This window comes from Ailuropoda melanoleuca, chromosome 8, assembly GCF_002007445.2.
Source record: "Ailuropoda melanoleuca isolate Jingjing chromosome 8, ASM200744v2, whole genome shotgun sequence".
Lineage (NCBI taxonomy): Eukaryota > Metazoa > Chordata > Mammalia > Carnivora > Ursidae > Ailuropoda > Ailuropoda melanoleuca.
This window is the reverse complement of record NC_048225.1, coordinates 74,472,517-74,499,038: the sequence shown is the minus strand read 5'-3', so window position 1 is coordinate 74,499,038 and position 26,522 is coordinate 74,472,517. Positions and strand designations below refer to the sequence as shown.

At 37.4% G+C, this 26,522-nt stretch overlaps 1 pseudogene; it reads left to right on the top strand.

Moving 5' to 3' along the window:
* Positions 1 to 22,180: 22,180 nt before the first annotated feature.
* Positions 22,181 to 23,483, top strand: LOC100470092 (annotated as a pseudogene).
* The last annotated feature ends 3,039 nt before the right edge of the window (positions 23,484 to 26,522 follow it).

The window sequence follows — 26,522 nt, the reverse complement described above, 5'->3', positions numbered from 1 at the left end:
AAAACTAAGCAGCAGCAGAAGAAAACTAAGGGATCCTCCTTTGTTACTTGCATTTGTCAATACATCTAATAGGAGGCAGGTCCTTAACCTCAACATATGACCTTTCATATGCTGAAAAGGTTGGGATGTTTGGTCCTAGGAGAGAGCCTGGCAGTCACTGACCTCAGCTATCCAATATTCTTTATTTGGCAATGGATATTGGCAAGTTTCTCAGTTTTTACATAAAGAACTAATTTCTTTCACTACAAAATGGACATTAATTGCTTGTGTCTGGAGAAGGATTATTAAATGCTCTAAGACTTCTGTATTTCAGACCCATAATTCCTGAGGGGAGATGAAAGATTGATTGGTTTATACAAAGTGCCTTTGTCAGCCTTTGTTTATCTCTGTGAGTCACGTTAGATTTTGCGACTATTTCTCACACTGGTATAGCTTGCACTAGTTTCTGGCTCATTGCATTTGTTTCCTTATGCAAATAATTTTTCCTTCCCAGCTGAAATGCTCTATTTGTTACCACCTCACACCACTCACCTATATTCACACAGACTGAGTGAAGTTAAGCTCTAGATCTTCAGTCTACCACAGGCTTTTAATTTCTAGGCAGGAAAGGAAAGCAATGAATTGTAGATGGAAGAAACAGGACAGCAGCAAGAGAAGGTGGGAACTCCGAATTTATTCAGATTGGTTTGCCTTTTCTCAAGGGATCATGAAGAGAGATGCAGAAGTAAAAAAAGATGAAGGGAAAAATTTATGGAAAACATATTCACTCAGTAGTATGATAAGCTAAATATTTGGGAGATTCCACTAAATGTAAACTGACTATCAAATTAAAATTCCATAATACTTGAAACTGAAAATTCAACAAAGAGGATTAAGTAAAGATATTTTCAGATCAAGATTGAATTTACCATTCATAGGCACTCACTGAAAAATTAACCTAAAAAAATCTAACCTAAAAAAAGAAAATGAAGACAGTGTGCTATTGCACAGGAATAGGTAAAAAGCTTGCCAAAACAGGATAGAGCTCCCAAACAAATCTATTCATGTATCGTAAGTTGTTGATATAAGACAGAGATGGTTTTGCAAAAAAGAAAGGTATTTTCAATAGGAGTCCTTATGTTGGTACAATTGGGTCCCTACCTCACATTCTGCACAAACCAGCTTCAGGTAGATTGAAGACTTCAATGTGGAAAGCACAATTCTAAAACTCTTTGAACAAGTTACAGGAAAACATATTTATGATACTAGGGTAAAAAAATAATACCTTTTTTAAGATGCAAAAGCAAAAACTATACGGGGCGCCTGGGTGGCTCAGTCAGTTAAGCATCTGCCCTTTGGTTCAGGTCATGATCCAGGGTTCCTGGGATGGAGCGAGCCCCATGGGCTCCCTGCTCAGCGGGTAGTCTGCTTCTCTTTCTGCCCCTCCCCTACTCATGCTCTCTCTCTCTCTCAAATAAACAAATAAAATCTTTTTAAAAAGATAAAGGAAGAGTTAATTAATTTAACTAAATTAATATTTGAATAATGAACTTCTAGTCATCAAAAGAAACCACGCTAACAAAATGATAAGAAATATTTAGAGCATCAATAATCAATACAAATTTGTATACTAAATAAATAGTTCCTACAAAAAAATAAGAACACTACAAACAATTCCATAGAAAAAAAGATTAAGTATAATATATATATAGGTTGGTGGCTAAAACAAGGCTCAAATAAAAGCACGTGAAGGAGGATTCCCAATTGCAACCCAGAGAGGTAGATTTAGAAGGCTCAAATAATAACCCAAAATCAGTGAAAATAAATTTAGGATAAAATCATCAACGTATATTCTCGTATACAGGCTTTACTGACAATTAATGATGAGAATACAGAATAAGTAATTCTGCTTGATAAACTCAATGCATCTTTCTGCTAAAGTGGTTGTGGAAGTAGACTTTAAGCTAGAATGGGACAGCAGTATGAAAAATAGTTCCTAAAAAATGAGCAACTCAAACTGACCATCAAGGCCTCACTACACCCTATACTGGTCCAACTTCATATGGTGTATTTGCCTCTTTCTTTATCCTGTTTTGTTTAAGGAACGGGTGCCCAATCAAGATTACCCCTGATTATAATTTGGAAGTCATTAACAAAGTCCATTACCTCATACGTGATTGGAATATATGGTACAAGAGTCAAGTTTTAGATGACTATTTTCATCCACCATAGAGCTTCATAGAGTACAGAAAGGCTGTCTGTTGGGTATATAAGCCAATTAAATTCAAGGTTAGCAGTCAGGTTTAAACTTCACATTCCTTATTAAATTAAAATGGGGTTTGAGGTAAGTGACCCTTTGCAGCTGAAGAAATACTTAAACCCATAGTTTTCAGGTCAAGTCATTCAATTTAACAGATGGAAAGGCTGGAGTGGCCCTTGAAGGACTCCTTCCTGTCTTACTGAGGAGTAAAAGAATTCAACTGGGCTGCCTAGTTCTCATTAGGGGGTTTGATTCTCCAAGCATTTAAATTTAAAAAAAATACACATTCACATTTCTAAGGAAATAATGTCTCTGCCTAAAGCATCTGTTTGGTGTGTGTGTGTGTACTTTTCTCCTTTCTCTCACTTAATGTTAGCTGAAGAAAGTATAAATTATAAAACCATAAAACATTATATAAAAATTATATATATTATTGTATTATAGATAATATAAATTATAGAACATTCAACTTCTTATCAAACTCTCCTTTAAAATATCATGAAGCTTGATTTAACGTAATTTCCATAATTTCATATTTCAATAGGACTTTGGATAGGTAAAAGTGTGTAGAACACTATCTAGGCAAAATAATCTTTGCACATTTTCCTTAACCAAAAAATATTAGATAATTATCAATATAATAAAATGAAATTATACTTCTTTCCTTCATCTTTGTTAAATTAACAGAGTTAATAAGTATGATGAAGTCTTAGATTGATATCCTGATATTTCAGTATCCAGCCCTCATTTCCCTTTTCAGGAGGAAAGCAAGTTGAGGGAGAAGTTGAAATGTGGATTGGAATGTAATGCATGGAGCACTGGGTGTTATACACAATGAATCATGGAACACTACATCAAGAACTAATGATGTACAGTGACTAACATAACATAATAATTAAAAAATAAAATAAAATAAAAATAAAATAAAAGCTTTGACCCAGAAGTGAAAGAAAAAAAAAAAGATTAGGGACTGAGCGTGTTGAGGTGGACAAGCAAGTGGACTCTGGCCTCCCCACCCTCTCATGGGCCAGAAGAGCACACTTGAATTTTTATATATGAGACTTCTGTGTAGACTTAGCTTCGAAAACAGTGCTGTGCTCCCAACCCCTCCGTTCATCATACTTCCCTTCTACCTGATAGCCTGGCTCCTACTCAGCAATGTTTGCCCCTGGCTTTCTACTCAGCAATGTTTGCATAAGTATTATGAGCCCCCATCCTTTCCATTGTGCATTTAGCAAACTAGGTTTGGCGTTTGGGGTTAAGCATTCTGTTTAAACTAGTCTCTGAAACTAAGCATAGGTCAGGACCAGATGTAAATTTTTAGGAGCCCTAAGTACTGAAAAGAATATGCTGCTCCATCCACAAAATTATTTTAATCCAAAATAAAATATTCTCTTTCTCTGGGCTAAAACGAGCATTCATGTTACCATCTGATGTTATCAAATGTAATATACCATGTAAGCTTCAGATTATTTTCTTTTCTTAAGAATTAGACAGTTATACAAATACAGTGAGGAACTCTTCCCTACCTTCATTGCTCTGCTGCCTTCCTCAGAAAACATGTATATTAATGTAATTATATATATATATATACACACACATATATATATATATAAATCAGCTAATTCCATGAAATGCAATGGTATCAGCTCCAACTTTTCATTCTCACTTTGAGTCCCCGTCTTATTTCTGGGGCCTTGAAATTTCCCCATTATTTTTAAGCACAAGAAAGTATTTAAAATTCATAATTGTTGTCAGGCTGCTGTAAAAAAATACCATAGAATGGGTAGCTTAAACATAGACATTTATTTCTCACAGTTCTGGAGGCTGGGAAGTCCAAGATTCAGGTATAAACTGGTAGACCCATTCTTTATTTCCAATACCTAGTAGTCTGTCATGATTTACTCCATTCAAGAGAGCTGTTTATAAAATGGGAAAAAATGGTAAAAAAAAAAATCTGCTATATTATCAGTAAAGTATCGAGACAGTCTTATTGTTACAATTTTCCATCTCAAATTATTTTAATGAGGCTCTTCTCTGGGAGAGGAAAAAAAAATCTCCAGTTGTACAAGCTGTACTGGGCCCTGGGAAAGCAGACACAAAATAGTTGAGATGGCCAAAGGTTGTCACTGGGGACTAGGGATTAGAACCTGGTCAAAGCAGCAAATAAAAAAAATTTAAAAAGCTCTTAAAAGAACCTGACAAGGGAAGCTTAAATCTTATTTAAGGGGTTGGGTTGTACTAAGCCTTGAAAAATTCAATCCTCTGGAGGACTATATCTCACTAAGAAAGCTCCATGTAAGTTTATCATGTATCCAACACCTAGACATTGGGCCTTGGAGACCACTAGGATAATATTTCCTCTGGATTAGCACTGAAGCTTGGAAGTGACATTTGTACAAGGCATACTTTAAACTCTAGGGCTTTTCTGATTACAAAATGATAATTCTGAGGGGAAAAAAGTGCTTACTGCAAAGAGAAGTCGCCATGATTTATACATGTGTTGGACAGTCTTCCCTTTTCACACAGAGTAACTTCTTAGACCAAGTATGTTTTGCTTTTCCTTTTGTTTTAACTAAAGTTGTCTTTTGACTGATATTAAGGATAGAACATATTTGTTTTCGTTCCACCATGTCCAAAAGAATGATTGTATAAATTCTGATTACAGGTGACATCAGCAATTCAACGGTATGCATCGCACAGAAACATTCGCGTGAAATGCCGACGTGAGGCCAGGGTGAGCCCTGCAGCTTCACTGCCTGGCCGTTCTCTGCACAGACTCAGTAGGCCGCTCTCCAACAGCTCTGGCTGTCTGATGAAAGCCAGACAAAAATGGAGTGACGCTGAAAAGCTGTCCCTCCGTTGCTCCTGGTGCATCTATCAAGATCTCTGGGATCACTGTGAAAGCTCCTATCATTCCAGTTATAAAGGTACTTTGGATGAATTAAATATCTAGTGACAACCAAAGTCATAAACTACTTCACTCCCTTGGGTCATTTTTCCAGGCTGATGTTAATAGTGCTTTGGCCAGCAAGTATATTTTGTGCAGTTGGGAATGTCGACGGGTTCAGGGGCGTCATTTAAAATAGCGTGTCTATTAGCATTCGCATGTGTACATCCAGGGTATCTAGAGAATAAGCGAGGCAGACTTGCATTTGAAGCCAAATTAAACCTTCTAACTTTTGTTCCATTTTATAACTGCAGGCTGGATTCCTAATTGACTCATCTCTTTTATAAATCTGTAAAAGCTGCCAGTGGTGGGACCGAGTAACAGATGAGGGCTCTATCACAGCAAATCCATCACCTGTGGTAGAAAAACAACTCCTAGATTTACTGACGAGGCCAGTAAAATAATCATTTTACAGAGAATTCTTCCCTCTCAAAATGAAAATGAATCTTGAAACCAAATGTTTTTGGCCAGAAGATCTTTTTACACTTCCACATATTCTACAGAACAAGGATTAGAAACCTGGTGCAAAAAAAATTCCTGGCGGCAATTCACTTATCCATGCTGTCCGTTCCTTGCTTTTTCTATTTTTCCATCGCTCATTCCCTGTTCCTCTCCTCATCTCCCACACTTCTTATATCTGGGTTCTGGAGGTTTTATCAAGGCCTGAAAGTCATCGTAGGTTTTTTGAGGTGTGTGGAAGTTCTGTACATACTCAGAGCAGCTTTACCAAATATTTTTAAAAATTAGGATATACACGTTTTTAGGAAACCATGAAGATCGGTAGTTCTTAAGGTAGGTCAACTCTAGAACCACACTTAAAATCAGCATTCACCAATGTGAGACCAAAGTAATATAAAATTGATAGTAATTTTAATCTTAATGTTAATATTCAATACAGTGATTGAAATAAAAATTCCAGATTTGAAGAGGCACACAAAGCAGCCATTAACAAAAGAAGTACCAGCAGCAGAACAGGTGTGCAAATCAGTTAGGACTTTGTAGATTTTACCGAGTATCGCCTGAAGGAGAGGGAGGAAACCCTACAGCTTAGGAAACATATAGTTTGGGGGAATCAGGGAACATTGGTGGTTGGAGAAGATCTAATATAGAATGAAAGTTGGTGTCTTAATACTTCATTCTACACCTATGTATTCATTTAAAAAAATAAGTTTTGATCACCTACCATGATCCCTACACTGTACATGGCATTAAGGGTCAAGTAGTGAACAAACCTAATCTCAATCCGTTACTCTCATGAAGTTTACAGCCTAGTGGGGACAATAGGAATTAGCCAGATAATCATAGACATGTGAAAGCATGTCTTTATGATGAGTGCCAAGAAGGAGAGACACACATGCCATGAGAGCCCATCAGAGGAGGATGTGTTCTACTCAGAGAACCTTGCCTTGGGAAATTCACCCTTGAGTTGAGCTCTGAGAAATAAGCAGGACTTAACTAGATACATAATTGGAGAGAAAGATGGCTGCCCTCCATTGCAGTGAAATTGAGGGTGCCTGGCGGGCTCAGTCAGTAGAGCATGTCTCTCCTGATCTCAAGGTTGTGAGTTCAAGTCCCACATTGGGCATAGAGATTACTTAAAAATAAATTTTTTAAAAAAGGAGTGAAAATGACTAGAAATGACATAACTCATTGACTTAATAGCTGTTAAGACAAGGATAAGAGATACTAAGCAGTAGTATGAATGGGTTGCTCTTTTTCCTCCCCAAGCTTACTGAGGTACAATGGACAAATAAAAGTTGTATATATTTAAGGTGTACCACATGATGTTTTGATGTATCTATACATTGTGAAATGTTTATCCATCACGTCACATAATTACCTTATTTATTTATCTATTTATTTATTTGGTGAGACTAGTTAAGATCTAGGCTTAGCAAATCTCAAGTATACAATACAGTGTTATTAACTACTGTTCCCCTGCTATGTACACTAGCTCACCAGAATTTATTTATCCTGCATTTCTGAAACTTTAAAATTTTATATGCTTACTCCCCAATGAATCAAAGGAGCTCAAGCCCCTTGCCTGGTTCTATTTCCAGGCTCTCTTCCCCCTTGGTTAAAATGTGGCTTTGATCCAGGGACAAATTTAGCAAAGAAAGGAGGGAAGAGCATTCCTAGAAGAGGGAGCAGCTTATGCAAAAATCCTCTGGCTCAGGCAAGAAGCAATCTATGCAGAGCTTTAAAAACCATGTCAAAGAATTCTGTCTTAATTCTAAAAACGTGGAAAGCTTTTGGGGACACTTTAGGCAGGGAGGAAGAAAGGTAGAGATGGGGCTGACATGACCAGTTTCACATTTTGGAAATCTTACCCAATCTACAGTATGGAAAAGAAATAAAAGTAGTAAAGTTGAAAGAAGTTTGGTTGTGTACATAGCCTTTGCCTCAGAAATACCACCAAAATTAAGGGCTTCTGTCATATTACACAGAAGAAGGATATAATAATCAGTTCCCCATTTATTCATTCAAAGGACATTTATGGTGCACTAACTATGTACCAGGCAGGTGGACAAAGCGCTCTGCCCTCCTAGAGTTGAAATAATAGACAAAATATGAAAGTAAATAATACAGCTTGTGTGAACCCAACGAGCACCATGGAACAAGAAAAAATAAAGCAGGATAAGAGGAAATGAGAATGAGAAGAGAGTAAAATAGCATGTAGTTTTACACACGATAATCAGGATAGTCCTCTTTGAGAAGGTGTGTTTTATGCAAAGACTTAAAGAGGTGAAGACATCCACCTTGCAGAGTCTGGGTAAAAATACTTCCTGGCCAAGGGCAGCCCGTGCAAAGTCTCTAAGACATTAGCGTACCTGCCATGTCTGTGGAACAGCTAGGGGTCCAGCATGCCCAGAGCAGAGTGAACATGGGGGAAGAACTTAGAGATGAAAACAGAGAACAGGGCCTTGAAAGACATCGGCAGTACTTTGAGTGAGGTGGGCAGTCACGAAAGGTTTTGACTGGAGAATCTCAGGACCTGCCTTCTTTTTTAAAAGGCTCACCCTGCTGCTAAGTGGAGAATAGGCAAGGCAAGAGGGAAGGGGGAGACCGGTTAGGAGGGTTCTACAGTATGCCAGGTGAGAGATGACGGTAGGTCAGACCATCATCACTGGACCTGGGAATGGTAGCAGTGACAGCTAGAAGACATAATAGAAGATTTTCAAAATTCTGAGAAAAAAATTATTTCAATACTAAAATGCTAATACTCAGCCCAACTATAAATTATGAAGTATAGGAAGGATTTTTTTGACATGGAGGAAGGCACCAAAAATTACCATGCACCATTTTAGAAGAAGATACTAAAAAATGTGCTATATCAAAATGAGAGGGTAAACCAAGAGGAGACACGGGATTGTTATTTCTAAATGACACAAAACCCTCACAATTTTATTTGAATAAAGAACGCAACAGAGTCATGGATTTTTAAAAAATGTATAATCCTTTCCTACCTCAACAAATAAACCTCAGATGCATTTATAAGTTTAATCAAAAAAAGACACGTCCATTTGGATATGTTGCCAGGGCAACAAATTGTTAAATAAGATAACCAGTCAGATTTGCACATTTTACAAGTAATAGATTTCATAGGACATAGCCACAGATTCTAATGTCTGGTGTCTAGAAGTCTCTCTTGTACAATTAATGTTTCCCAAAACAGTTTTAAACAACTAACACAATAGTCAAATCTATTTGTGCACAAATCTTAAGACTGGACAGGAACATAAAATAAAGACTTTTGTAGACTTCACTGAATCATCATTTTATCAAGGTGAGTGATAAATTTCCTTGATATATTTTCAGTCAGGGAAATATAGTTGTAATATTTTTATAGGATTTTTCCTAAGTAAATGAAGGAGGCTTCAGTTGTGTAAATTTCAATTGCCCCAAAATGTCTTTGTTACATTTTGCTGTTGTTTGAAGTATTACCTCTTAAGCTTCTTTTTGTTAATTTTTTTTTCAATTTGTCTTATATAGTCCAGTTTCCCAAGATAAATTTTGTCTTTTCTCAAATGTTACCTTTTCATCAACACTTTTTCATTAAATTATGAAAACTGACAAAAAAATAAATTTATGCAACTAAATGGAATGAATGAATATTTTTTCCTTTTGATTTTTCTCAGATTCCCTCCACTAGCAGCTTGAAAGGCCTAAAATTCTTAAGGCTAAAAATTGAAATCTTATTAGTTATCACTGAGACCAAAAAAAAAAAAAAAGCATATTTTTGTAGCTCAAAGTTCACATTATGAAATGAAATGGTAGATGTAATTATCTAAGAAAGGACTATGGGCCATGTAGCATTTTGAATTTACAGGATATGGCAAAATGGAGAATCTATAATAAAAGAAGAAAAAAATTCCCAAGATGCTAATGAAAAACCTCACTAATGGCAGGTGTGCAGTAGTTTTAGAAAATCACTAGTCCAGTTTAGAACAAGAGAATGGAGGTCTCCAGGGGAAGCCAAATGTGTTGGATAGAGTGCGAGAGATTACCAATGTAAGGCAGAATTTGTGATAGGTGCAGAGAACCCTTAAGGAACTTAAAAAAGGAGGGATTTATTGATTCCAGAGAAAACTAAAAATTATAAAAGAAAATCTAAATAATTATAATTACATAGCACAGATACAAATGTTATTCATATAATCATAATATAACAAATAGTGAATATGAATTTAACAAAAAAATTGCAATTTAGCACCTTGAAAAAAATGGGAGTAAAGTAGGGATAAGAGACAGTGGTATGAGAAACCTAAAGCTCCATTTCCACTACAAGGTTGTCTACAGGTAATATCTAAAGATGAAAAATAGAGAGAAATAGTGGTAGAATCATGTTGTTTTGAGGTAAGCTGTGCAATGAGGAAGAAACAGCTAAAAGAGTTGCCTCTAGAACTCATTACTTGGAAATGGGTGGTTGAGTTGGAACAGGGGACCAATGGACCTCTAATGAACATCGTTATTTCTACCATCAGAATATACCAACCCTCAGGGTCTAAGATGGTTCAAGCAATTTAAAGGCTATATGGGGTGCTCTACAGTTCACCAATGCAACAAAGATACTTAGAATTGGAGAGGAGATTAACAGAGTAGGACAGGCAGGAAGTTGATGGCCTTACTTCTATTCCTTTTCCATGAAGCTTCTGGGGAAAAGGCAGGTTAGAAACAAGGCAGGGTAAAGGGCAGATAGCACTACTTCCAGGTGTAGACAAGTATGTAAGGCTCTGAGGCATTCTTCATCTTACTGATGAGCTACCTCTTTGATACTATACAGTCCTTGGTGGGAAATCTGGATCAATTGATTTTTTGTCCCCCCTCATGTTGACCTATGGAGTGCCTGACCAGGGCTTAGCAGTCCACCTCACTTGTCCTGTTTTCTGATTTTTCCATGGGCTTTTTCTTGCCTTAACAACTTGACTATTATCACTAATGTTCTTAACTATGGCCCAGAAATCTGATCTAATTCTCTGCACTCATGATTTTCTTCCAGTTTGCTGCATCTGTTATATCCTTCATGCTAATCTGTTTCTCAGGCCAACCTAGTAGCCTAATCTTGATCTTGGGTTGCCCTAATTGATTGAGGTTTTGGTTTAGTACTCATGACACTATTTCTGATTAATGTCACCATATGGTCCAAACCTTCTCTCCTGGCAACATTGTTACTGTGCCAGGATTGGTTGGCTTCTGCTTAAAAGCGGTAGTAGCCAAAACATGTTCAGACAGTAAAACCAGAAGACTGGCTAAAGATCAGATACTGTTAATGAAGAAATTAAAATGTGCTCCTGGGATAAACAAATCAAAATAGGAGACCCTTGGATGCAGACAGACTTGCTCTCCAGGCCCCTTTTCCCAGAGAAGGAAGAGAGTCCAAAGAAAGGGCTTAAAAGGTCACACAGGAACTTCAGCTCTCAGAGGAATTCTCTGAGTTTACTTTAGGGTTAGAAGGCTTAACTCTCAGCACTCCCAACTCCCACAGTGCCTGTAAACCTGACATCATGTTAGATTTTCTTTTTTTTAAAGAGAGAGAGGGAGAGAGTGAGCATGAGTGGGGTGAAGGGCAGAAGGAGAAGCAGACTTCCCACTGAGCAGGGAGCCTGATGTGGGACTCAATCCTGGGACACCAGGATCATGACCTGAGCCAAAGGCAGATGCTTAACTGACTGAGCCACCCAGGCGTCATTATGTTAGAATTCTTAAAGATAAAGAATATTTAGGCCTCTGGCAGCGGCCCAGTAAGAGGCAGAACCATGGCAAGTCTCCCCTGCCACTCTGCTTCTCCCCCAGGAAGGAAGGGCGGTCTGTGCCACAGGAGTCCTTAAAGTTGGAGACTGGAAATGGGGTGGCATGCCTGAGATAAAAATGTTCCATCACAAGTGGGTGAACACAGAGTCCGGACTGAAACCAGGGAGACAAGAGTGACTGACTGCTTTTTTGTGAGGGCTCGCTGAAGAGGTGGGGGTGTGAACTTTCAGCTCCAGGGCTAGAGATCAGGACACCACCATTTTCATCCCCCCCCCCACCCCGGCGTTAGTGCTGAAAGCCTTCAGTGAGCAAGACAGCCATATAAAGCAATCCGGAGCCGCTTACACTGAGCCCAGGCCCCTGGCAAGGAGGTGCAATTCTGCCTGGGCAAAGACACCTGAGAATCAGTGCAACAGGCCCCTCCCCCAGAAGACCAGCAGAAACAGCTGGCTAACATCAAGTTTATGGATCACAGAGAACTGCAAAACTCCAGCGCTAGGGGAAAACTGTATATAGCATTCATGTTTTTAGTATTATTATTATTATTATTATCATTATTCTTTAGTCTTTCAGGGTTTCTTTCCTCTTCAGCTATTTTCTTATTTTACCAACTCTTTTTTAAGTCTTTTTAATTTTTATTTTTACATTTATGTTATATATATTTTTTATTTTTGGTTTCCGTTCAGTGTATTCAATTTTATTTTTGATTATATATACATGTGTTTCTTTCTTTCCTCTTTGGGATCTAGTTTCTTCTAACAGACCAAAATACACCCAGGATCTAATTTATTGTTGTGTTCTGTTTTGCTTCTTGTTTGATTTTTTCTTTTTTCTCTTTTGGATTCTGTTTTCTTCTTATTTGTTTTGTTTGCATTTTTCTGGGTGTTTTTGTTGCTATTTTTGTATTTTCTTTCTCTTTCATATATTCTTTTCTGGACCTAATGATGAGACGGAGAATCTCACCCAAAAAGAAAGAACAGGAGGCAGTATTCACTGCCAGGGATTTAATCAATATGGATACAAGTAAGATGTTGGAGCTAGAATTCAAAACAATGATTATAAAGATACTACCTCGGCTTGTAAAAGCATAGAAGACACTAGAGAATCCCTTACTGGAGAAAAAAAAATTAAAATCTAATCAGATCAAAATCAAGAAGGCTATTATTGAGATATGGTCAAAAATGGAGGTTCTAACTGCTAGGATAAATGAGGCAGACAAGTGAGTCAGTGATATAGAATACAAAATGATGGAGAATAAGGAAGCTAAGAAATAGAGAGAAAAACAACTAATGGATTACAAAGGGAGGATTCAGGAGATCAGTGATACCATAAAGCCAAATAATATTAGAATAATATGGGTCCCAGAGGAAGAGGGGGCAGAAGTTTTATTTGAACAAATTACAGCTGAGAATTTCCCTAATCTGGGGAAGGAAACAGGCGTTCAAGTCCAGAAGGCACAGAGATCCCCCTTCAAAATCAATAAAAATAGGTCAACACCTCAACATATAATAATGAAGCTTGCAAATTTCGGAGATAAACAGAAAATCCTGAAAGCAGCTCAGGACAAGAGGTCCTTAACCTACAAGGATAGAAACATAAGGCTGGAAGAAGACTTGTCCATAGAGACCTGGCAGGCCAGAAAAGACTGGCATGATATAATCAGTGTGCTAAATGGGAAAAATACGCAGCCAAGAATTCTTTGTCCAGCAAGGCACGTATTGCATGGTGTACTGGGTGTTGTGCGCAACTAATGAATCATCGAACTTTGCATCAAGAACCAGGGATGTACTGTATGGTGACTAACATAATATAATAAAAAAATATTATTATAAAAAAAAAGAAAAGGAGAGATAAAGAGTTTCCAGGACAAACAAAAACTGAAGGATTTTGTGAACACTAAACCAGCCCTGCAAGAAATATTAAAGGGGATCCTTTGAGCAAAGAGAGAGCCCAAAAGTAACAAAGACCAGAAAGAAACAGAGATGATCTACAGAAACAACAACTTTACAGGTAATACAAATGTCACTAAATTCGTATCTTTCAATAATTTCTCTAATGTAAATGGACTAAGTGGTCCAATAAAAAGACACGGGGTATCAAATTGGATTTAAAAAAAAAAGACCCATCAGTGAGTCTTCAAAATACTCATTTTAGACCTGAAAACACCCCCAGATTGAAAGTGAGTGAGTGGGGAATTATTTATCATGCTAATAGGCATCAAAAGAAAGCTGGGTAGCAATCCTTATATCAGACAAACTAGATTTTAAACCAAAGACTATAATAAGAGATGAAGAAGGACACCATATCGTAGTAAAAGGGTCTATCCAACAAGAAGATCTAACAATTCTAAATATTTAAGCCCCTATGTTGGGATTAGCCAGTTATATAAAATAATTAATAACAAAATTAAAGAAATGCTTTGATAATAATGCAATAATAGTAGGGAACCCACTCACTGCAATGGACAGATCATCTAAGCAGAAGTTCAACAAGGAAACAAGAGCTTGGAATGACACACTGGACCAGATGAACTTCACAGATATATTCAAGCATTTTATCCTAAAGCAACAGAATGCACATTCTTCTCACGTGCACATGGAACATTCTCCAGGATAGATCACATACTAGGTCACAAATTAGGTCTCAACCGGTATCAAAAGATTGAAATTATACCATGCATAGTCTCAGACCACACAATGATTTAAAACTTGAATTCAATCACAAGAGAAAATTTGCAAGGAACATGAATACATGGAGGTTAAAGAGCTTCCTACTAAAGAATGAATAGGTCAACAAGGAAATTAAAGAAGAATTTTTAAAATTCATGGAAACAAATTAAAATGAAAACAAAATAGTTTAGAACCTTTGGGATGCAGCAAAGGAGGTTCTAAGAGAGAATTATATATAACAATACAAGGGTTTCTCAAATACACAACCTAACCTTACACCTAAAGGAGCTGGGGAAATAACAGCAAATAAAATCTAAATCCAGCAGAAGAAGGAAAAAATAAAAATTAGAGCAGAAATCAATAAAATAGAAATCAAAAGAACAGTAGCACAGATCAACAAAACTATGAGCTGGTTCTTTGAAAGACTTAATAAGTTCAATAAACCCCTAGCCAGACTTTTCAAAAAGAAAAGAGAAAGGACCCAAATAAATAAAATCATAAATGAAAGAGGAGAGATCACAACCAACACTAAAGAAGTACAAAAAATTATAAGAGCATATTATGAGCAACAAATTAGAAAATCTGGAAGAAAGGGATGTATTCCTAGAAACATATAAACAACCAAAACTGAAACAGGAAGAAATAGAAAACCTGAACAGACCAATAACTAGCAAATAAATTGAAGAAGTAATGAAAAATCTCCCAACATACAAGAGTCTAGGACCAGGTGGCCTCCCAGCAGAATTCTACCAAACATTTAAAGAAGAATTAGTACCTATTTTTCTGAAGCTATTTCAAAAAATAGAAATGGAAGGAAAACTTCCAAACCCATTCTATGAGGCCAGCATTACATTGATCCTAAAACCAGACAAAGACCCCACCAAAAAAGAGAATTAGAGACTAATATCCCTGATGAACATGGATGTAAATATTCTCACCAAGAAACTAACCAATAGGATCCAACAGTACATTAAAAGAATATTCACCACGACCAAGTGGGATTTATTCCTGGGCTGCAAGGGTGGTTCAACATCCACAAATCAATCAATGTGAGAATAATTAATAAAAGAAAGGACATTAATAAAAGAAAGGACAATAACAATTTGATCTTCTCAATAGATGCAGAAAAAACACTTGACAAAATACAGCATCCTTTCTTGACTAAACTCATTTATTTAAATATTAAATATATATATAGTTCAATTATATATATATTATATATATATATATAGTTCAATTACTTAATGTATCTGTAGATAAACAACTTACTCCTAAAATGAAACAGGGCTGATCATAAATTCTATTACAATTTGTTTTAATAGCTGAGGACACTGAGAAATAGTTCTCATCGTATGGGAATGGAAGTTTTATTACACTATATGTATTTATTTATACTTGTTATTACTTATTATTGTTTATGTCAAAAATCCTACAGGACTTATTATCAAAAATTGTTTTAATTAGATATCAGCTAATATTTTTATTTTATGTTCCCTCTATTTTGTTGAAAGCAAAGAAGTGGAAATTTTATTTGCAGTTGCAGCTGTTACCCAGAAGCAACTGTTTACTCAATATCACATTAATATTTCAAATTGTCCTATTGATTGGAGCCATAGAGACTTTTTATCCTCCAGAAAACTGAATCATAATATTATCCTAAATAGGATATCTAGACTGGAAAGTGAAAAAAGGACAACTGCATAAAAGAAGGTAGGGAAGGTGCTTTGTCAGGCAGATCAGTTTTGAGAACAAGTCAAAATCAAAGATCTGGACATCTATTTCTTTGATTTTTTTTTAGACATTTTTTTCCCTGATAAGGTCTTCACATACCATCCAGGGTTTATGTATTCTAGTTTGAAGAGTAGGATAAAAGGTAAAAAAGGCTTAGAATCCAGACCCAACTTGAAATATTAATTACAAAATCTTGCATTTGCATAGGAAGTTTTAGTTTATAAAATGTGTTTATATTCATTATTTCAATTCACTCTTTCAGCAATCATGTGAGATAAGTAGGACAAAAATACAGAACAAAAAACCCCTTAAAATGTGGCTTTAGATATTCTCTTTAAAAATGTCTTAGCAGGGGTGCCTGAGTGCCTCAATTGATTAATGTCTGACTTCAGCTCAGATCATGATCCTGAGGTCCTGGGATTGACCCCCACGTTGGGCTCCCTGCTCAGCGGAAATTTTGTTTCTCCCTCTGCCCTGCCCCTTCTCCAGCTCATGCTTACTATCTCTCTCTCAAATGAATTGATAAAATCTTTTTTTTTTAATTTTTATTTATTTATTTGACAGAGAGAGAGACAGCCAGCGAGAGAGGGAACACAAGCATGGGGAGTGGGAGAGGAAGAAGCAGGCTTCCAGCAGAGGAGCCTGATGTGGGGCTCGATCCCAGAATGCAGGGATCATGCCCTGAGCCAAAGGCAGACAATTAACGACTGCGCCACCCAGGCATCCCGTGATAAAATCTTTTTAAAAAAAATTTTTTTAATGTTTTAACAGCAGTGCTTAGAAGATTTGTCCCTTTATTTCTTCTCCTCTATGTTCAGATACCATTATCCAATGTCCTTCACATAAACAGACTGGAAGAAATATATATAGTGACATTTCATTACTTCCACACTGCAGTTCCATTTAGGCCTAAGCTACATGCACATATAAAAATATTCATCCACTGGGGCTCCTGGGTGACTCAGTCAGTTAAGCATCTGCCTTTGGCTCAGGTCATGATCTCAGGGTCCTGGGATCAAGTCCCACATCAGTCTCTCTGTTCAGCTAGGAGTCTGCTTCTCCCTCTCACTCTCCCTCTGTGTGCTTTCTCTCTCTCTCTTGAATTAATAAACAAAATATTTTTAAAAATTATTTATCCACAGGTAAAGCTAACATAATAGAAAAGTAGATCTAATCTCAAGAATAATGTCATCAAGTACACTTAACTGAGAATTTTCCTACTCTAGGCAGCTTTCCTCACTTCTTACTATAAGTATTAAAACAATGTCTGAAAGTAAAAAGTTATCCAATAAGTAAATTTGAGGATGAATATCAATCTACACAGTAAATATAATTTTCTTCAGTGAAGTTCCCTGCCTCTCATGAATGCTTATTGGTACTTGTATCATGTTTTGCTTGACAAAGCCTTCATTTTATGAACTCATCTACAGTACTTCCACAAGGAGTTGTGATAAGAGTACGATGGATAACTACACTCAAATTTTAAGTCCCTGAAGAAAAATGAAAAGATTCAGGAGTGATTTACTTCAATCAACTCTGTATTGAAAAATACTAGTTAGAAATGATAAGTGTTGTGAGCATTGATGGCATTGTATAAAGGTACATGTTAAAATATAATCTATGAAATAAATTAAACTGCACTAGACTGGCACTGATTTCATTTTTGTGATGTTGTGTAAGACCATATGGCTGAGATCATCACATGCAATTTAACTCTTCAGCACCATGGCCAGCATCTACTTTGCCTATGAGCTTCTGGGTAAGCTAGCAATGAACATAATAGGTATCATTTATTTTCAGAGGTTAAGGAATCCTTAGGTTAAACAATCAACCATCAGTTTAATCCCTTAATTTTCTCTACTGCCATTGAGACTCTGGCTTGGATGATCAACGTCATTCTACGGTTATAGCAATATATACAATTCACTTCGCTAATACAATTAACATAAAAAACCAAGACTAATGCAGTTCTGTAGCTCAAAAAGAATATTTATTCTAAATATATAACCTTATTTTAATGTGAAGCATATGCATATTCATTAATTTACTGACTTTAGTTATTACTACAAACCTCCATTGTGGCAAAATGCTGTGGGTTTCTAGGAACTGAAATGGGATAAGAAGAAAAAAAAAGTATGTGAAAGATACAATCCTTTATATCAAAGAATTCTCAAAGGTGATATAGACAAGGATACAGCAAGCCATAACATTGTAATCAATTCTATAATTTAGATAAATGTGCTGGGAGAGAAGAAGGAGCAATTCATTTTATTTTGAGAATCAATAACTATTTTCCCAAGAGAAGGGGCACTGAAGGATGAGTCCGAATTTTGAAAAGAGATAAGCAAGAGAAGAGAAATCCAGAGAAAACAAACTACTGACCTAAGTTGTAGAGTAGTGAAAATACACAGTAGTTTGGTGTTTTAGAAGCAGTCTTATATGACTTGAAAAGAGAACATGTAGTGCGTACACTGAGAAGGTAATGAGAAGCCAGATTGGAAAAGTCTTCAAATGGCATGATAATATGCACAAATCCGATTACTATGCTGGGAGTTTAGTTTACAGAGCTGGGGCAGAAAGCTGTGCGGTAATTAACCAGGATCCTAAAGAGTAAACATTGAATAGATCAAGAAATCAAAATGTCAAATTAGTGCTGGACACACCAGAGAAATTTTAGTTAGCTCAATTAAAAGGAACTTGTGATTATTTTTAGCCAGAATTTCTCCAAAATGGATTTGGTCATATGGAAAGTTTGGTCATGTGGGAAGCACTCACAGTGAATTGAATTGTGAAGTTCCAAAGTTACTTAAAGGTAACAGCAAAAAGCAACCAGAGGTAGTGGCTTGCTTAGCATAATTTAACCAGAACTAGAAAGTCTCATGCCCACCGGATAGATTTCCCCTATTCAGGTGTCTTGGTTACTAAAATTACAAAATTCACTCTTTTGTTATATTCCTTATTTAACTTAGTGTTAACTACCGTAAGACATATTCTCTCAATTCTCTCAATGAAAGAAGCCCGCTGGAAAAGCATGAAGACAATGGACTACACACTGAAAGTTAGGAAAGGAGTTTATAGCAGAAGAATACCAGAGACAAACTTCACATTCTGCCTAGTGCTAGCCCTGAAAATATACTCGGTATATAAAGTATATTAAGCATCAAATTTCAATAAAGTTAATAAACACTTACTGAGTACCTACTATGTGTCAGGAACACTGGAATAAAATAAATCAATAAAGCATGAATCCTTTCTTTGAAGAGTTTACATTCAATTGGGAAAAATAGATGGTAAAAAGATAATTTCAATATAATGTGGAATGTGCTTGGATAACGATAAAAATAGGGTTCTGTGGATATTTACTCTAACCCTGTCAGGAGGCTTGGGCAACTGTTCATGGAGGAGGAAATAGTAAAGCTGATTCTTGAAGAATGGTTCCTTAAGAATGAGAGTGGGAAGGATATTCTAAGTAGAGAAAACAGCATAAGAAATTTCACACTTGTAAAACAGCATCCTTCATATAGAGAACAATACACAAGGTGAGGTTTTTTCTGTGTTATAAATTCCTAGAAAGGTAGCTTGAATTCAGGAGATCCTGAAACATGGAAAACTCCAGATTACTCTTTGTTTGCCAATAATTAATGTGTTGTTATAGTAATCCTTACATTTTGAGCTGCAAATTTGTTGGTCAATACTTCTACTGAATCAAACTAAACATTACACTTATTTATTCAAATGTGTATTAAGCTACTTAGTAGGGAAAAAATTTAAAAAAACAGCAATTGGAAAAGTCAAATGACAGTGTGTATATATATATATGTATATATATATATATATTCTCTTTTGAGAATCAATATTACGATGTCATTATCTGCATAGGGAAATGTATGTCATTGTAAGACCAACTTCATTAAAGATTGGTCATTATTAACTGAACAGTGCACTCCACAAGTTGTTGAACCTTTGTTAAAGAGGCTTCTTGGTTGGGGCGCCTGGGTGGCACAGCGGTTAAGCGTCTGCCTTCGGCTCAGGGCGTGATCCCGGCGTTGGGATCGAGCCCCACATCAGGCTCTTCTGCTATGAGCCTGCTTCTTCCTCTCCCACTCCCTCTGCTTGTGTTCCCTCTCTCACTGGCTGTCTCTATCTCTGTCAAATAAATAAATAAAATCTTTAAAAAAAAAAAAAGAGGTTTCTTGGTTAAATGCAAGTTTTGCATTTAATGGATAAATGAACTCTAAAAATGGGAAGGAGAAAAAACAAACAAGTGAGTCAAGTGCATTGATCCCATTGAGGAGAATAAAAAGTTGAATTCACTCTTTAATAACTTATTTTAGTATATATTTACTGAACACTTCTGATATGTTAATTACCATTTTCAGAGCTAGAAAAACAATAAAAATAAAATAGTCCAATGGTTTGAAAAACATAGTCTAGCCAAAGAGTCAGTCACAGGTGCTTGTGACAAGCTACAAAATCAAACAAAAAAAATTAGTTAATTTTGAGAAATTGAAGGGTTAGGAAAGTTTTCATAGTATGACATTAAAACTGAGTCTAAAATGGGTTCATCAGTTGAACAAATATAGGAGGAAGAGGAAATTCATGGAAGTTTAAAGTGTTATTTTTATTTGAGCATTTCCCAAGTAACGTGGGATGGCTAGAGGTATCTCACATAGGGTTATATATGATATGCTGAGTTTAGTTATTTTGTAGGTAATGGAAATTCATCAGTAGTTCCTAATCAAGGATGTGATAAGTCTGTGTTTCGAAAGTAAGGTTAATAAGTAAATAGAAGATTAGTTAGACGTGAGGGAACCGTTTAGAAGGCAGCTCTACTTGCTGAAGTTGGTTCCATTTCACTAATAGACATTGTTTCTTTTGCCCTCAAGACTTTGCACTTTCTATTCCCTCTGTACTTTCTGTGCCCTGACATCCCTTCTATGGTGAGTTCAGCCCAGCACTTCCCCAGGTGGTGAAAATTCATTCCCCACTAGACTATAAAACCAGTGAGCGTGGGGCCTGGGCTAATCTCATTCACAGTCAAATTCCTGTAGCCTGGCCCTTAAAAAGTTCTCCATAAATGCTTGTTGAATGGATGAATGAATTCAGAAGTGTTTAAGAGACAGAATCACCATGATTCAGTGATCAATTACCTGTGAGACATGTGAAAGTAGAAGGAATCAAAAGCGATTCCATTAACTGAGAAAAGTCATTAAGATGAGAGAATCCTTAAAGAAGAAAATACATATTTTGTTTGAGGCATGAGGACAACTAGGAATAGAGCAGAAAGAAGGTGAGAACAAAGAGAAATTTAGGGGTAAATCAAAGGAAGTGCATGTAATAACTTGTGGCAGCACCTAGGAAATCTTTTTTCAAAGGATCCATGATTTAGGAACCAGGATGTATTGAATGACTAACTTGAAGTGCTAGGGGGTGGCCTGAGCAGGCAATTTTACCCTGATTTGAATTTTTCGCCTAATATTCACCAAAAGGAATTTGTGTTTCTTTGGGAAAAGAGTCTAAGACACAAAGTCTAATGGACCTGGAAGGGACAGGATGGAGCTTACCAAAAAAGAATCCCAAATTCCAAATGGAACAAAACTGGCCTCTATAATCATTATGTGTAATTGTAAATGGCCTGTCCATATTCAGCTAGAATTCTGGGGTTTTCATGATAGAGTGTGAAGCTAGATTGACAATATGATGAACAAGATGATTTCCTCTGAAATATTCTTAAAATTCCATTTTAGAGAGAAAGAGAATTTGACACCATAGGCTATTTCATCCTGTGTGTAGTAGCAATGGAAAGAACCAGCTGCAAAAATGTGAAGTCTTTCTAGTAGACAAGATCCAACATGAAAAACCAGAAAAGTTAATTCCAAAATCTCAGATGACATAAATCTGCTATCTCAATTTAATAAATACACAGTATAAAGTTGTTTACTTTTTAAATTTTAAATTTAAATTTTGAACACTTAACATGATTCAGCCCTTTGGTAGGCTTTGGAAAGAAATTCTGAGCAGTAGTATCTTCCTTTTTTAATATAAAGGAATTGTCTTAGTCACTTGGCTTGTGTCCCCTTAGAATTCATATGTTGAAGTCCCAGCCCCCAGGATGTCTGTATTTGGAGATGGGGCCTGTAGCAAAGTGATTAGGTTAAGTGAGGTCATAGGGTGGGGCTCTGATCTGCTGATATTGGTCTCCTTATAAGAACAGATGCCGGCGGAACTTTCCAGAACGCCGGTGAGATATGGAGGAGCAGCAACTGCCCGAGGTGTGCCCAGCATCGCATTCCTTCCCACTCCCCCGCACAGGCCTTGGCCTCTCACCAGCTGTAGAAAATGGTGAAAGAAACCACTTACTATGATGTTCAAGGGGTCAGCCCCAATGCCACGCAGGAGGAATTGAAAAAGGCCTACAGGAAACTGGCCTTGAAGTACCACCCTGATTTAAGAATCCAAGTGAAGGAAAGAAGTTTACACTGATTTATCAAGCCTATGAAGTGCTCTCTGATGCAAAGAAAAGGGAATCATATGACAAAGGAGGAGAACAGGCAATTAAAGAAGGTGGAGCTCGTGATGGTTTTCACTCCCCCCATGGACATCTTTGATATGTTTTTTGGAGGAGGAAGAAGGATGCAGAAAGGAGAGGTAAAAATGTTGTGCATCAGCTCTCCGTAACCTTAGAAGATTTATATAATGGTGCAATAAGAAAACTAGCTCTGCAAAAGAATGGAATTTGCGATCAACGTGAAGGCCCAGGTGGTAAGAAAGGAGCAGTCAAATATTGTCTCAATTGCGGAGGTACTGGAATGCAAATAAAAATTCATCAGATAGGACCTGGAATGGTTCAGCAAATTCAGTCTGTGTACAGGGAGTGCCAGAGCCATGGGAAACAGATCAGTCCTAAAGATAGATGTAAAAGCTACAGTGGAAGGAAGATAGTTCAAGAGAAGATTCTAAAAGTTCATATTGACAAAAGCATGAAAGATGGTCAGAAGATAACATTCCATGATGAAGGAAACCAAGAACCAGGACTGGAACCAGGAGATATTATCATTGTTTTAGATCAGAAGGTCCATGCTGTTTTTATTCAGCAAGGAGATCTTTTCATCCTGTTGACATTGTCAAGCATGGAGATATCAGGCTGCCTGGGTGGCTCAGTCATTAAGCGTCTGCCTTCGGCTAAGGGCGTGATCCCAGAGTCCTGAGATTGAGCCCCGCATTGGGCTCCCTGCTCCGCTGGGAGCCTGCTTCTTCCTCTCCCACTCCTCCCGCTTGTGTTCCCTCTCTCGCTGGCTGTATCTCTCTCTGTCAAATAAAAAAAAAATCTTTAATAAAAGCATGGAGATATCAAGCGTGTGCTAAACAAAGGCATGCCAATTTATTGTAGACCATAGAAGAAGGGTCGCCTCACCATCAAATGTAAGGTAAATTTTGCGGAGAATGGTTTTCTGTCTCCTGATAAACTCTCTTGCAGGGAAACTCCTACCTGAGAGGGAGGAAGTAGAAGAGACTGATGAAATGGACCGGGTAGAACTGGCGGACTTTGATCCAAATCAGGAAAGATGGTGCCATTACAGTGGGGAAGCCCATGGGTGATGAACATCATCCCAGGGGTGGTGTTCAGTGTCACACCTCTTAACGGGGCCAGTGAATAACACTGCCAGCATCTTACATGCAGTAGTGAATGAGCGAAGGACTATAATCACAGCTCACTCTTGCTATTGTTTTTGTTTTAATATTCAACTATAGTAGTATTTTAAAACTTAAATGAAGAATAAACTCAAAAAAAAAAAAAACCCAGATGCCAGAGAACTCCTTGTCTTTCTCTCTTTCCACATGAATGGAAAAGCCATATGAAGGTTCAATGAGAGGTCATTATTTACAAGCCAGGAAGAGTCCTCACTAGAAACCAATTGTACCTGACAGTGATCTGGGATTCCTATCCTCTAGAACTGTGAGAAAATAAATGTCTGTTGTTTAAGTCACCCAGCTTGTGGCATTTTGTTATGGATGTCCAAGCAGCCTAACACAGCTTGTAAGTCATAGAATTAGCACATATGCTCAAGTCCTCTGTCCAAATTTCAAGCACATGAAAGAGAAAAAGACAATGAATGATAAAATGTTCAACTAAATATAATCAAATGCAAGGAAGAGGATAATATTCTCCAATCTTTCATAGAAGATTGAAGAACTGGTACAACTTTGGGTAGTCAAAAGACGGTTGGGTGGGGATGGTGGAGAAAATATTTTAGAAATAGCAGAAACAAGCCTGGACAATTGGGCAGAAGGCTCTTTATTTCATGGGAGAACTGGGATCCGAGGTTGGGATTAATGCAGTAAGTAAGGCTAGTTGTGGTTAGAGATGACAGGCAGAGCCTAGGGAGGGTGCAGCAGGAGAAGCACATCACAACCGAACTCAACTCCACCCCTGACGCGGAAGTGGAGATTGGGTTATGCCTGGCAGGAGAGGGCACCTTCACCCCAAAAGCCAGGGGCAGGCTGATGCCTAACTGCCCCTAATTCAAGGAACTCCTCGGGGATAGGAGTTTTACAAGAGTGTACCTCACGAAAAGAAGGGTGGTAGCCTCCAAAACGTGGTAGCCAGTGTCCAGACTCAGGAAACTCTTTAAGAATGGGAAAAAAGGGGGCCAGAGAGAGGCCCAGAGTCTACAACAGGAATGGGTGCCAAAGGGTATGAAAATGTCCCCAGAATTTGTTTAGATCAGTTATGGCGAGACCTACAGGATGATGACTGCCATGGAAGAGATAGCTTATTATCTACATTTCTCAGGAGGAAGGGACAGTCCATGGCTTGCCAGGCCACATGAGGAAGCACTTGGGTCAGTCAGGAGGCAGAAGGAGAAAAGGGAAAATTATGGACCAGAGCCTTTATTTGGGTTTTTGAGGGAAGGAATGACTGAGGCAGAGTAAGTACACTGTGTAAGTTTAGCATTGGATAGTCTGAATAATTTCTGTGGACTCTGGGCTATAGAGGTGGTCCCTGGTTGTCTGGTACCTGCCCCTGGGGTGAATTGGAGGTATGGGCTCTGATTGGTTGGTTTGCATATCGTAGGTGTGCTCACAGGCAAGATGTTTGCTATCTCTATGGAACTAGATAACCTTGGGAGGGCAGTCCCTCCCTCCCTGGGTCCCCAAGCTGCCCAAGATGTTGAATATAGAAAATAGAAAATATGATTAATATACAAAACACTATTTAAAATATGTAGGATGAAAGAATAAAATGAAAGATAATAAGGAGTTGAGAGGTCTTGAAACAATTTAGCCACTTGAATTCAGATATGCAGATAAATGATAGATAGATAGATAGATAGATAGACAGACTGACAGCCTTTTTTTTTCTTTTTGTCTTAGAAGAGCCATAACATTAAGAAGCTGAGTTGGAGGAGACACCCTAGGTAGTTAAGTAAAATAGAAATAGATTCTAATAATAGCACTTCCCTGGGTCCCCAAGCTGCCCAAGATGTTGAATATAGAAAATAGAAAATATGATTAATATACAAAACACTATTTAAAATATGTAGGATGAAAGAATAAAATGAAAGATAATAAGGAGTTGAGAGGTCTTGAAACAATTTAGCCACTTGAATTCAGATATGCAGATAAATGATAGATAGATAGATAGATAGATAGACAGACTGACAGCCTTTTTTTTTCTTTTTGTCTTAGAAAGAGCCATAACATTAAGAAGCTGAGTTGGAGGAGACACCCTAGGTAGTTAAGTAAAATAGAAATAGATTCTAATAATAGCACTTTTAGAAATTTATGAAATCATCCATGCCTAAGTATGTTATGTTGCATATGATGCTTTACCAAATCGTCCCCTTGTGGGGTGAAATAATTAATGCACCTCCAAATTTACAGTTATTATATTGAGCTATCAGCTTACTTACCTTTCAGTCTCTGACCCAGTAACTTTCAATTCTGAAGATACATTTACAACAGACATGATTTTTTTTTAAAGATTTTATTTATTTATTTGACAGAGATAGAGACAGCCAGTGAGAGGGGGAACACAAGCAGGGGGAGTGGGAGAGGAAGAAGCAGGCTCATAGCAGAGGAGCCTGATGTGGGGCTCGATCCCATAATGCTGGGATCACGCCCTGAGCCGAAGGCAGACGCCTAACCGCTGTGCCACCCAGGTGCCCCAACAGACATGATTTTAAACCACATTCTGTTAACAAGCTCTGTTTTAAATGAGTTTCTTTGTATAAGTAATGCTATTATGTCCTTTATTTGCTCAAAAGCTATTTAAAATCCCCTGAACCTCAAATGTATCACTATGTCTTAATGCCACTCTCACTTATGGAAACATGTAAAGGAGCAGAAATATTTCATTTTTCTTCACTGTTTGCTCCCCCAGAGAAAGCTAATTGTGCTTTTTTTAAAGCAAAGTGACAATTTTTGATACAGGTTTATTTAATTAAAAAAAAACTACTTAGAACAATCAAACATGAGCGTTAACAAGAAACATATGTGAGGCTCCAAGTATTCTGAAAATGAATGCAAAGCAACGTTCCAATCACCATGAGGTCAGGTTTCCTGGCCTGTTTCTGTACATGCAAAATCGGAGAGCGTGAGAGGTTGAGCGTAGGTGTGTGGCCACTCGTGACTGTGAGGGCATCTGTACATGTTGTGAAAGACCCATTTCTGCTGCAGC